This window comes from Tetrao urogallus (genome assembly GCF_951394365.1).
Source record: "Tetrao urogallus genome assembly, chromosome: 4".
Lineage (NCBI taxonomy): Eukaryota > Metazoa > Chordata > Aves > Galliformes > Phasianidae > Tetrao > Tetrao urogallus.
This window is the reverse complement of record NC_136817.1, coordinates 40,437,374-40,451,203: the sequence shown is the minus strand read 5'-3', so window position 1 is coordinate 40,451,203 and position 13,830 is coordinate 40,437,374.

The window sequence follows — 13,830 nt, the reverse complement described above, 5'->3', positions numbered from 1 at the left end:
CTGGCTCAGAAATATTTCCAGTCTTCTGCAGCATCATATGTACTGGAGAGGTCTCATGTATCTGCACAGGCAGTGAAAGGCCAAGGTTGGGGGTGTTGAAGGAGAGAGGAATGCAGAAAAAATAAGATTTTAACAGCAGAAAATATTTTTCCAAAACTCCATTTCATTTTTTTCTTTTATCACAAAGATTAATTAAGGTTAAAAAAAAAAAATACCCTGAAATATGGATCATTTGAAAGAAATCAGCTGGGAAGGAAGCTTTAGCAAAATTATCAGAATACTAAATACATCATTTATCTCTTCAGCCATAGCTGAAGTGCAATGAAAAGTATATTCTGCTGAGTACTGAAAATTAAATTAAGGTATGCTCATGTGAGTAGTTGTATGCTGCTTGAGTGAAACCCTTGGTTCTGCAACTGGCTAGATGCTGGACCATTTGGGGTGGCTGCTACAGGGTGTGTTTGCCACACACCCTGTATGCTGCTTGCCACTCCGCAGATATCCATCCTTTGAGACTGTTGGGGACTGCGGGGTACAGTGGTGTGAGAATTACAGGTGAAAACCTCGTGCTGCTGTTGGATGCTACCTGTCCTATGGCCTTGCCAATTCCCCAGACAGCTGTGATAATTATCAGCTATCGGTTTTTGCCTCCTGCAGACAGCAGGTGCTCTGCAGGAGGACAGGGCACAGGTGTGGGAGCTGCTGCAAGGCCCCAGCATGCTGGTGGAGAGCTGTGTGGTGTTTATCCTACATATCCACACGGATATCTACACTATTTTAAGTCATCGATGGGTTCCTCCTCCACATAAGACAACCTGGCTTGCAAGCTGCTCTGTTGGGGGCTGAACAAAGATGGGGCAAGGTTGCAGCTGGTATGATGATCAGCTGTGTAATTGCATGCAGAAGCCCCAGAAGGAGTGTCTCTATCGAAGGAGAGCCAGGTATGGGAGCGTTACAGGTTGGTGATGTGTCTATCCCACCTTTGCAAACACCTTTTGGTGAGAGCTACAATGTGAAATGCAATGATGTGTTTGAAGCAGCAGCACCTGCCCCTCGCATTCCCATCTGTCTGTAGCAGCTGGTGTCCTGCTGGCATGCGTGTGGTGAGAAAACACCTCGTGGAGTGTGAGCATGGCTGTGTGTGCCCAGCAGCCCTTCAAGCACTGCATTTGAGGGCAGAAATTACAGCTTTGTGTAAGTGCCAGTGATGTTTATAGAATACTTTTCATCTTTAATGAGCTCAGATCCAGGCACCAGATCCAATCCACCAGATCCTGGTGCATTAAGCAGCAGGGCCTGCTCTGCAGGTATTAAAGAAAGAAAAGAGTTACTCTCCATGGTTCATAAATGCCCTTTCAGTAGTGAAAGGTACTTTGGGTGCCCTTACCAATGCTCATATCAGTGCTGTTATGTCCTTGGGTGGGGCAAGGCATCAGGACTGGGTACTGACTGATGGAAAGCTGGACCAGGATCTTCAATGAGAGCTGCATGTGGGTCTTTTCAAGTAGTGCGATGTGGTGCCTGGAGTGAGGATGGGTGAGATGGAGCCAAAGAGCAAAGGGAGAGGGCATAGAGAATGTTTGGTATCGCTGCAAGAGGCAAAGGCGAGAGCATGGCCAAGGTCACGGCTCCTGCCTAATTTGTGTCTCAGAGCTTCCTGACTTCCCAGCTCAGCCAAACCTTCCTAATGTCAGATTTCCTGAAAAAGGACAAATAGCTCATATTTGAGGTATGAGGCATGAGGGGAAAAAAATAAAAAGGAGTGAGAAATACGATGCCACAAAACTTCCACAAACCATTGCAGCTAATAAATAATAAAACCAGAAGCCAAGCCAGAGAGAGGAGGAATGGAGCCTGGAGGACAGTCCTGGGCTGGTGCAGCTGCTCACTGGAGAAGCAGAGAGAAAAGTGAGAGGAGGGAGCGGCAACGTAAATTTATCAGATGAAAAACATGTGCACACAGAGAGAAAACAGCAACACAAGTTGTTCAGATGATAAAAAGGCACTGGGGGCATCCTCCCTGGGCAGAACTCCCCATTCCCCAGTGCTGGCTCTGGCTCTGGGTAAACCCAAAGCACATGGCCAGGCGCAGAGCATGCGTGGCCAGAGCTGAGCTGAGGCTGGTGGTTCCACAGGAGCATAAAGATGATGGCTGGCTGTAATGCAGTGTGAGGTAAGGAGGCTTGAGGACATGCGGTGCCCATCTGTGTGTTACCTCATTTCCATTTCAGAGGTGAGGAGGTGTCTTATGGAGCTCGGAGGTGTTTTCTATGTGAAATGTGAGAAATGAAATTGCTCTCAGTCCTACACCCTCAGAATTATTTAGGTTGGCAATTAATCCCTTTTGCATTTTCCTGCCCACTGTGTTCTGGTTTTCTCTCTGCTTTTCTAAGTGATATAAAAGCAGCACCCTGCAAACCACCAGGGTTACCACTCAGGGCTCTCTGGACATGGAGCCATGGAATGGAGGTTACAGATCACAGCTTTGTGAATAAACAGCCCCATTGTCATAGTGAGTTTGTGCCCAGCTGTTTGCAGATGGCTGCCACATTCCAGGCAGGTTTCAGTGGCTGATGATGACCCCCAAAGACCAGCTAGCTTTGGGTTTGGTGAACTTCAACACTTTTACCTGATCCACCATTTCAGTTAGTCTGTGCTCCTTCACAGTCATCTTCTGTAACTCTTTTTATTTGTTTTTCTTTCTGGCTCTGAGCCCCTCAGCCAGCTGCCTCAGCCCAGCAGATGTGGAAGACCTTAAAGGTCCCGTGAAACTTCACATGAAGTATGCACAAAGCTGGAACACAGGTGTTTCCCTTGCTCAATGCTCTGTTTTGCAAATTTGGCTGGCTCAGCTTTCTGGATCGCTTCAAGAGCCCATCTTCCTGAGGGGGCTCAAAGCCAAGCCAGGAACAAACAAGAAACAAAGGCACACTGACGTGTGGACACACGGCCTGGGGAATGTGGGGAGATAGAGGTGAGAAGTGAGATTGATACCAAGGCCTCAGGGATGTGGCTGAAAGGGCAACTGGGAGCTGCTCAGTGCACTGAGCAAGTTACTTGGTTGGTTAGGGTCATTTGGTTTGACTTCCTCCAGCTGCTGAGCAGGTAGGCTTTTGGTCAGTAAAGAGATGAGCGATGAGCAAGGAAGCAGAGCTTCATTAGGATATCTTTTCCAGCTGGAGTTAATTTCTGCAAAAATACATGGGATTTGTCAGCTTGTTGGCCCTCGTCACGCTGCACTTGGCTTTTCTGGCTCCTTCATTTGGCCTGCAGTGGCCTAGCACAGTAACCAGAGACATACCTAAAGATTAATTAATTTAATTTAAATTAATTTAATCTACATTCTGCTGAGACAGAGCCCCAGAGACTGCTCACAGTATCGGCACAAGCGGCTGGCGGATGAGGGGAGGACGAGTGTTCCTGGCATGGTGTTGACAGGTTGCTGCCTTCCCTCCATCTGCAGGCAGCCCAAGGCTTCTGTGACTAATGGATTATTTTTTCCTTCTGCCCAATAGCTCCTGTGGCAGTAGTCCATTCCATTAGCGGGGAGTTGTGCAAAAACTGTGCTGAGTAGACACCAAAATACAGGCAAGCAAGGCAGAGCAGTATGCAAACTGTCTTGTATACATGGCATATTTCTCCTTATCTAACCCTAAACCTCAATCTACCCCTTTCCTCAATCTCAGTGCAAGCAAATTTTCCTGGTTTTCCCAGGATGAGCTCTGCTGTTTCACAGGTACTCTCACCTTGGTATCTGGTCTGGAGATATAGGAAACATCACCCAGAGCACCACAATTCAGGGATTTTCAAGCAGCTAAGTATTCCTGGGTTTTAAGTTCAAGAGAGAATTGATATGATTTAAAAGAAAACAAATTGGCCTTGAAAATGGCAGATTTATCTTCTGGGGTACAGGAAGAAACTCAAGGATTTAGCTAGCTTGCATGAAAAAAAAGAAACATTTGCAAAAGAATAATACCCTAAAACCTTGCTGCAATCAGTATTAGCTGCCAAAATTATAATCATGCAAAACTAGAAATCCCTTGCTCAGCTGAACCTGGCACACTGGTATAGCATCTTAAGTGAATTAACTGGCATTGGAAAGCTAGCATTTCTTATAAATGATAAACCAAACTTTTTTTTCAAGTCATCCTGACAGTTTTCTTGGAAATCTGTGAATACAATGCTTACTCTAAGCAGCCGTGTCATCTGGATCAGCATTTTAATTTTCTGATGAGAAATTAGAAAAGTCAGTATTTGTAAAGCAGTACAAGTCCTATCATTTATAAAATGCTTTCTCTAATGCAGTCACAGATCAACTATGAAGCAATCACATAAAAAATATTATACCTGCAATTTGGAGATGTGTTTATATAATATTGTAATTAACACTGTTATTTTGCTGCTCTTGTTGCTGTATCTTTATATTTCCTTAGTCTTCTTTGCGTAGGAAATTGATTCAGCTGCTTACCCAAGAGCTTGTTGCATCCTGGGAAGAAGTCTGGGGACAGATAGTCACTGTCATTAGCATCTTCTCCATCTGCTTTGCAGCACTTTCAAAATCCAGCATAGATCTTCAGAATTAGGGTGCAATTGTCGTGCAGAACAACTAATAAGCAGACATAGGGAAAGATAACCTGGGAAAGTGATGGCTCCTGCATGCTTGGAGCCTTTAGTTGAGGACTATCACCATCAGCTCCAGTTCAGCCAGAAGTAACTGTGGCAGTCAGATCTTATTATGGGGGTAATGGCTTTGGGTACCACAGTCCCTGTAGGCTTTTGTGCATTTTTCAATATTAGAACTGGACAAAAAAAAAGTAGGAATGGGCAGTGCAAATGTTGTATTTAGTGTTCCTCTTGTCATTCTAGAATACAGTAGATAAGGGGTGAAGCCATTTTGTTTGCCTGGCTTTTCTTGGGAGACATCCCTCTACATCAACCATGAAAATCTGGAATTCTCAGATCCTGTTTGAAATTACTGAGAGTTCAAATTTTGACATGTTGAGAAGCAACAAACTTGCCTGAGCCATCTCCTTTTGGCTGGGTCTCATGATTCCCAGTGAAAGGCCTTTGTAGAAAGCTGGTAGGCAATTGACGCCTGTCTGACAAGCACAGCAGGACAACTCCATGTGCGAAATGGGAAAATGCTGATCAAAGTTATTTGGGAATACATAACGTCATTGCCAGCCTGGTCTTGGGAGGATTGGGAGTTATAGACGATGAGTAGGCAGGCCTTGAAAGTGGTTTCTTGTGACCTTCAGACAAATAGCATGGCTGTCATCTAAACACTGTGGTTAAATGGTTTTCCATACAATATGCCATTATGAAGCCACTTTTCATTGGCATCAAAGACAGGCCACCGGTTAGTTGATTACCCTTCTTTATCTAATAGGAGAAGTGTCCTCCAGGACATGCTCTGTTCTGAGTAGTGATGAGAGCTCATCTCTCATGTCTGCATCTCTCAAACCACAGAAAATAAGGCTGGAGAGAGAGGCAACAAAAAAACATCAAAAAGGCTTATGGTGTGACTTAGGCAGGCTCTTGTCTCTAACCTTGTAATCAAGACCAGTCCTACGACCAGATAAAGAAGTCCCAGAGTATGAGTGAGCTTAGTATCCAGTGCCTGTCCCGAAGAACTGGTGAGGGTCAGGCTCTGGGATCAATCCCTTTTGCATCTTGTGATGGGAAAAACTAGCCATGGAAGGAGAGGTCCCAAGGCAGAGCTTTTCTGTGTGAGCTGTGAGTGGTGAAAGCTTGGGATCATGGACACCCTCTGAGGGAAGAGACAGTGCCTGGGTTTCAGCACAATTCTATTAAGTGTTGGGACTTTAATCCCCAGAAGTATGGTAGAAAAAGGGAGAAGTAATTGCCAACACTCAAAAAATGTGGAAGATTTTGATGTCTGTCTTCTCTGTTGTATTTCAAGAGGTGACGTATTATACCATGTGCTATGGACCAGAGGGACTGTGAAAGCACCAGTGATACCTTGGTTGCTGTTGAGCTGGTGTGTAACCACTGCAAGCACTGCCCAAACAGCATCCACCTCGGCAACATCGCAGTGAAAGGTTGGAGAGGCCCTGTCCTGGGGATCAGCTGCATGGAGAGGAAGATACGTGCAGGAAAGTGACTTTGGTTGGCTGCACTTTGAAATCATTTCAGGTATGAAACAGCTCTGTGTGGGAATGAGGGACAGCCCAGCGGTCAGTAATGCTGGACCCCATGATCCTCTATGGAGGCTTCACCTCCTGGCAGCCTGCTGAGTGTTTTAGCCTGCTCGTACAGCACCGCCATCTACCCAGGTGTGGACAAATGTCAGCACAGACATCTTAAGATGCCCCATTTTCATGGTGTTGGGGTGGCACAGGTGCTTTGCCTTGCCAAACAGCTTAGCTATAGCTGTTAGTAACCATGGAAGATTTAAATGTAATTCCATACCCATGTACATTGTCACCACTCAAATTAGAACAGTTATCCTACAGGGATATAAGAAATCACAGGTATTTAAAAATACATGGTAATTAAAACTATTAGAAATATTAAACGTTTTTATAACCACAGCTCCCCAGTCCTCCAGTGAGACTGCAGAGTTGATAATTTAAGATGGAATGGGGGAGAAGTCATGCCTATATTGGAAAGTTGATTTGGGGCTGTAGTGCAGGAATTCATCCTGCGTTATGAAAATTGTCAACAGCTGCAGCTGAAGGAGGCAGAAACAGCTCTATCCCACTTGTCATACAACTGTCCATATGGAAATGCTTATTTGGGAAGAAATAATTGAGAACTTTAATACGATAATCGCTTTAGATTTGCCTCAGAATTGAGAGGTCTTTCTCCTCGGAGGCTAAAACTTTGCATTAAATATTAACAAAAGAACAAAAGCAATTTTTGCTGAGTGTTTGCAGTGTGCTCATGCAGCAGCCAGGACGGCATTCATGGGAGCTAGGGTAGCAGGGAGCTGCGTGCAGTGGGGCTACGACCTCAGTCGTGAAGCCAGACTGGCTCAAGCAACCTGGAAATTAAAAAGGGGTTCCAGAGCAAAGAGCTGGTCTGTGTCCTCAGAGTTTTGTAAGTATAGGAATACATTTTGAGGCTGAGTTCTTTGTGCTGCTGAAAATCTCCACGTGCTTGTGACTTTGCACACATTCAACACAGTTAGGTCTGCGTTGGGATTATCCCCTCTCTTCCTGCTCCTGCTGCTTGGAGGAACAGTTATTAATAATTCAGGATTGCATATTGTCCAAAGAGTCTTTAAGTGCACTGATCTAACTCAGCAGATAGAAGGATGTTTCTGACCAGAGTGGCCTGTCTATTGGAAGGGTTGCAAATGCATGTTTTCACCCTTGCCTGACTGCTTGTGTCAGAGAGGAGAGCTCTTTTGTCCCATTCCTGCTCTGTTCTCACCAGATCTGAGTCCTAGATGCCTTTAGTGAAGCACTCATTATATTCCAGAACAAGTATTTAGAGAATTAATCAGTAATTGTGCTTCAAATGCATGTAACCTGTTTGTAGGTTACAAATATTATGATTATATTATGAATAAGGTGCCACAGTTCACGATAGCTTCTTCTCTTTGAGCAGTCGTAATTAAATGGGAGAAAAAGCAGGATGGAGGGCTTTTGGAGAAAAAAAAAAAAAAAAAAAAAAAAAAAAAAAAAAGCTTTTGGAAAAACTGTTACAAAGCAAAGAATTGAAGCTAAGGGCAAAAGAATTGGGTACGCCATCTGCTTAATGCTTAATAGCAGAGCTATGGCTTGTGGTATTTAGAGCAAGGGATTCAAGGAAGTATTTATTTATTGATTGAGAAACAACCCAGTATTCCTCTGACTCACTATTGGTTTCCAAATCTGATTTAAATAAGCTCTTACACTGCATAAATCCAGACAAAATGTCATTCACCATATGTTTATTACTAGAACTTGGCACTTGCTTGCATCAAAGTAGTTTTCACACACAGGCTGTTTGTTACAAAACCTCTGCGAAGCAGGTATAATTAGCATTAGCACTTTAAGGGAAAAACTGGGGCTGAGAACACAGAACATAATTTCCATGCTTCTGCAGAGGGACTCAACGCAGGGATTTGGATTAGAAACAATCTTTAATAGCTTCCAATTTTCTTCATGCCAATGACTCAATTTGCATCTTATATTAATTGTTGTAACAACTGGACAAATGGTACCTTGCTAATTTTTTTTTTTAAATGCTTACAGTGCTCTTAAGACTAGTTTGGAAATATCCTAATAAGTGATCTTCTTACTCGGATGGTGATATTTACCTCACCAGGCAGATATGGGATGAGTTGCTGTATGCCATTTTGCATACAGTTAACTTCCATCAGCTAGCACAAGAAGCACTTTCCAAATGCATCATTTATATGAGCTTTATAAATGACCTGCTGCTGCCATGCAGTGAAGCCATGCAGAGAACCTTAAAGGGATAACCAACTAGCACAGGAGTGTTTCTGTATGAAATTTCTCCAACCATTTACATATCACCACTAGGATTATTGTCAAGTATTTGGAGTCTTTGGGCTTTCAAACAAAGTCTGAGCGCCCTAAGTATGTAAAGATAAATGATCTTTCTTTCTTTTTTTTTTCCCCCCACTGGATTGATGAGCAAATCAAATTATAGGCTGGCTCTGATGTTTTCTTGGCTACAGAACAGACCTATAAGAAATTAAATTCAGATTTCCCCTTTTAGTTAAATTCCTGATAAATATGAGCTCGACATTTTTTTTTCTGAAAGGGCAAAACTTAAACATTTAAATATTGTGAGAGTTCTTTTTCCTAATGTGGAATTTGGTTTTCCTTCTCCCTGGAGCAGGCTCCAGATCCTTCACGCTGGAAAACCCAGATCTCCTTTCACCTCTGCTATCACCCACCCCATACAGATGTTTGTTTTTTCCATGCGGTTCCGTGATCTCAAATCTCCTTCCCTGACACTGCAACCATCTATCTTGCCTGCTGAGTGGCACATTCTACAGCCTATTCTGCTTTGCTCTTTGAATTGCCACCACTGAGAGAGCTCTTCCACAGCCAGGATGCCTCACCCATCTTCCCCATGGTGGTCTCATCAAAGCAAGATGGGATCTGGGGAGATGCTTCCCAATACCTCATATTGTCACTTAGCCCATCCTTGACTGACAGAGTTGGGTCACAGCCCCCACCCTATCTGGATTCCTCCTAGCCATGTTTTCTGACTGGGAAGGCAGCGCTGGGGGGATATTTCTGTGAGTATCCAGTGAGGGTTGGCTGACCAGGTGCAGTGAGCAGGAATTTGCTGGTCTTCAAAGACAATACATCACCAGTCATATTTTCATCATCATGCAAAAAGAAACTAGTAGTAAAAGCTGGGTGAATATTTTCATAAGGCTTTTTTTCCCTATCATTTTGCATATGCCCACTGGGAAATAGTCATTACTATACCAAAAGGGCTCAAACAGAGCAGTATGAAAGGCTTACAGGACAAATGTCTTTGGTGCTGTTAGACTCAGTCCATTGTTATGATGGTTTCCCCACTACATTTTCTGAGCTTGGCTATGTTTGGCTTGGGGTTATCCCGCAATGACAGGGAGAAGAGCTTAGAGCTGCCCTGAGAATTGCTCTGTTTGCCCCAGGTACTTTGCCAGGTGGGAAATGTTGCTCTGGGAGCAGGATATCCTCTGGAAACTCACCCCAACCTTTTCACAGAGATAGCAGTTTAAATGTTGTATCTTTTTGAATCACTTAAAAAATAACAGCCCTGGAACAAAACAGGGAATAAAATCCTGATCCAGAAAACAATTAGTTCCCCACATAACCCCACTGGGACTATTCCAGGAGATGGGTTGATTTCAGAATTGCACTCTATGGAAATCAGAGTTTTATTCAGACTCAAAGGGAAGGAATCAAAAGACATGGAAAAGGTTTGTTGGTTTTGTTCATTAGTTTTTTTTGTTTGTTTGTTTTTTAAGTGCAACTTGTGGTGAGAACAAGGCAGGTGATGTTCTTGAGAAACAGGTCACCTGCCAGGGCAGTGATGGCTGTGGACAAGGCTCCTGCATCTGCTAGGGTGATAAGTGTCAAAGTGGAAGAAATGGAGGTGTGATCGGGCAAGGGGGAGGCAGTGAAATCCTGTCACCTTAGGGCAACATTTCCCCAAGAGAAGAAATTGTTTTGAGAAGAAAATGAAATCAGGTGACAGATAGTGCATTGAAATGTAAATCTCTTGTCACTCTCAGAATCCCAGGAATGAAATTAGAATTGTACATCACCAGGGTCAAGAAAAAGAAAGTTGAAAGCAAAATAAGAACTAGGTCAGGCAGGAAGAGGGCAAAGGCCATTAAAACAAGACCTGGCAGCAGCCAAAAATATGCAAGAATGAATGGAGATGAAGGTGAGATGAGTGGTATTCATTACAAATGCTTCTTTGCATACAATTATTTGTTTAGAATTCTGGATGTGTGCATTTAAGCTTATTTCAGTTGCCATAACAACCTGATACAAGCACCACGTCATCTTTTATCACATTATTTTGGCTATGATTACATTATTTTACAACTCCTGTTGCTAGGAGAGCATAGCACCTTTTTGCATGCCTCAAACAACTCGTACTTTGCAGAGCTTCTTGTTTCTGGCCTCCGAGGTAGCTTATGTAATAATGAGCAAAGCAAGGAGCCTAATTACAATTGTGGGAGTGAGCTGTACTGGGAAAACAATGCGAGGAGGACTGGGAGGCTCTGAGTGTGCTGTAATGCTGAGGGCCAGGATGCAGGGGTCTGCGGGACCTAAGGATCATACTGTGCTCTTGTTTTGATGACCCTGTGGTATTTCTGTGTTAGAGTACAGCATTTCCTCAGATTACTTTGGTGAAGATGCTAATAAATGTGGAGTTATAACTAAAGTCTTTGCTAACATAATGGCATAAAGCAGTTCCCAGTCTTTACACTGTGCTTTTGTTCACAAAATAATCTAACACACATAGAGCAAAGACTGAAGATAAGCCATGCAGTGATTGTTTTACATCCAGAGGGCACTGCAGAAAAGGAGTGGGGGCAATGTAGGATGTAATGAGGAGCATTTCTCTGCTGCAGAAGGCAGATCTGAGTGCAAGATGGAAGGACAGTGCCATAAAGGAACAGCTTGTGACTTCGGTGCAATGTGACAGCTGCTGGGGGTTTTTCTCTGCTTAAGCTGTACATCGCTTCTGATGCATCACCTTGGAAATTTTAGATTATACCTCCCTTATACATACACCATGGAAAACGGACCAGCCATACTCCCCTACCTCGTGTATCTCTGGAGATTTTAGTGCTCTTCAGCTTCTGGAGTAAAAGACATTACAGGCCCTTATGCGCCAGAGGAATTGTGGTTACAGTGGGCAGCATGAAGGTCTAAAAAGAATAGAGAAGAAAGAGGAGCGCTGATTTAAAGTGTGTTTAAAAGCCAGGAGCAGGTTTTTTCCCTTGTTTCCTTATGGATGTATTTATGATTACAATGGCCTCTGTGAGATGATTTCATGCAAACCCAATAGTGTGATGGAAGAGAACTCAGGCTTCTTTTTCCCCCTGCAATCTACTTATGTCACCTTAAATTAAAACCACAATTTAAAAAATTAAATAATAACAATAATTAAAAAAAAAAAAAACCAACAACAAAACATGTTGTCCAAGAAGCAAAACAGAAAATCATGGGGCAACCTAAATATCAGCCTCATCCCATTTTCCTCTAGCCTTCCTCTGAGAATTACAGCAACCAGGCAGCAAGCACAGCAAGGCTGAGCAGCAGGTTGGAATAGCACCATGCAAGTCTGAAAGGAACCTCCAGTGGTGGCACAGTCACTGCTTCTCAAGACAGTCATGTTCTCTCAGAGGTGCAGGGGAACAGCAGCTGCTGTCAGGGATCCACAGGAGGAAGGATTCCATTTCTCTGAGCATGCTCTGCTGGAAAAGACTCTGGAAAAGACATATTCTGTGGCACAGGCCCATCCACCCTCCGCTGCTAAATGTCAGGCATTGGCATCTGCAAAGCACCTTGCTGCTTTGAAATGACAGCCCAGTGCTGCAAAGCGTCACCAGCAACCCAGTCCCCAATTAACGGCGCGGGTTTGTAGGTTTCTGACACTGTTCTCAAAGCTTCTGTGGGCTGCTGCAGCCCACGAGCCAAGAATTGTTGCTACTTTGTAAGGCTCAGTGGAGAGGAAGGAAAAAAGCTGGGAAGGAAAAAGCTCTGGTTTCATTATTCCATGCTAGCAGGATAACAGAATACATTTACTTTAATACTAAAATCATTTGAGAAAAAAATCCTGCTGTCTGATCAAGCTCCCCATTAGTTATTTTTGCATGTGCATGCACAAATCCAGCAGCTAAGCCTATAGCACTCCTGTATTTTGGAAACAGAAAATGCTGCAGGGTGTTTCTAAAGAATAGCAATTTGGAGGTTGTGGGTGGTTTGTGGGTGTAATAAAAAAGGCTGCATACCGAGGCATCTGAATTAGGCTTCTCTTTAGACTGCTTACAGCCTCACTCAAGATCGTTAGGAACCTGATTCTGCCATCCTAATCTTCACCTACTAGCATTTGCTCATGTGGGCAAATTTATTTGAACGCTACCTGTTGTACCTGATGCAGAAGCTGGGCATCTGCATGACTGATCCTGTGTAGAAGAACACTGAGTTTTGCCCTGTGGACCACCAGCTCCATATTCTTAGCAGCTGGTAAAAGCCACAGTGCACAGTCAATACTCTTCCACACTGCTCTATCCCGGGGCTGCCAAGGCCACTGTGCTCACAGCACGGACAGAGGATGCTCCCCATGCTGTGTTGCCTGACACTGTCCTCTTCTGTGAAGCTGAGCCACAGCAAACACAGTCTCAGGACACCCTTATCTTCCTGGTTGTGCTCTTTTACTTGCTTTATTTTTGGTTGGTTTCTTTATTGTGCTGTTTTGCAAGATTTCTTCCTTTTCCATCTGAGGTTCATCCTTCTTGCTTGAATCACAAGGGATGCTGCCTAATCTGGTTTATTTTCCACTACTGGGGAAAAAGCAGTCCCTGTGCTCCCTTGAGCTGACTGCAGTAGTAACACGCTTTGTAACCCCTGCTCTTCCATTAGGCATCAGCGCCACAGCTGTGCAGGACCCAGCTCAGCCCCATCTACTATTTCAAGAGCATGCCTAGCAAGTTCCTGCAGTATTTTATGGCTGGTATTTTGCTAATGGAAAGTTAATCATTGGCTTGAAGCTGTGCAAAAATGTCAAGGGAAAGGATCACACGATCATAGGAAGAACTCTAATATGATTCTAGGACATCACTCTCTACTTCTGTGGATTTTGGTTCCAAATAACCTGAGGGTGAAATGTGTCTGGGCATTTAAACACCTAGCAAACATTAACTGCCATGGGACAGACCAGAACAAGCAGGCTGGGGATGCCCATGTTTTGCAGCCCACAAAGTCTGAGCACCAAGGCCTGTGGAAATGAGATTCTGCCCTTTGTTTCCTTGATTCTGTAAAGGATCAGCACCAGAATGGAGTAATGCAGCAAAACCACTCAGAGCATCCAAGGACCTTAACATGCTCAATTCATTAAGCCTTTTGATGCCTGTCCAGGGTGATTATGGCATTGTTATCCTTTCCTGCTTTTAGAAATGGGGAAGGTAAGTATTACAGAATCACAGAATTGTAAGGGTTGGAAGGGATCTCCAGAGATCATCGAGTCCAACCCCCCTGCCAAAGCAGGTTCCTTACACCTGGTTGCCAGGTCATATTGTCGGAGAGCCAACTGACTCACAGTGTCCATCAGTATTTTGGAGGTTCTTTCACCCTACTGAGCAGATCTGACTACTGTACAGAGAATGCCAGC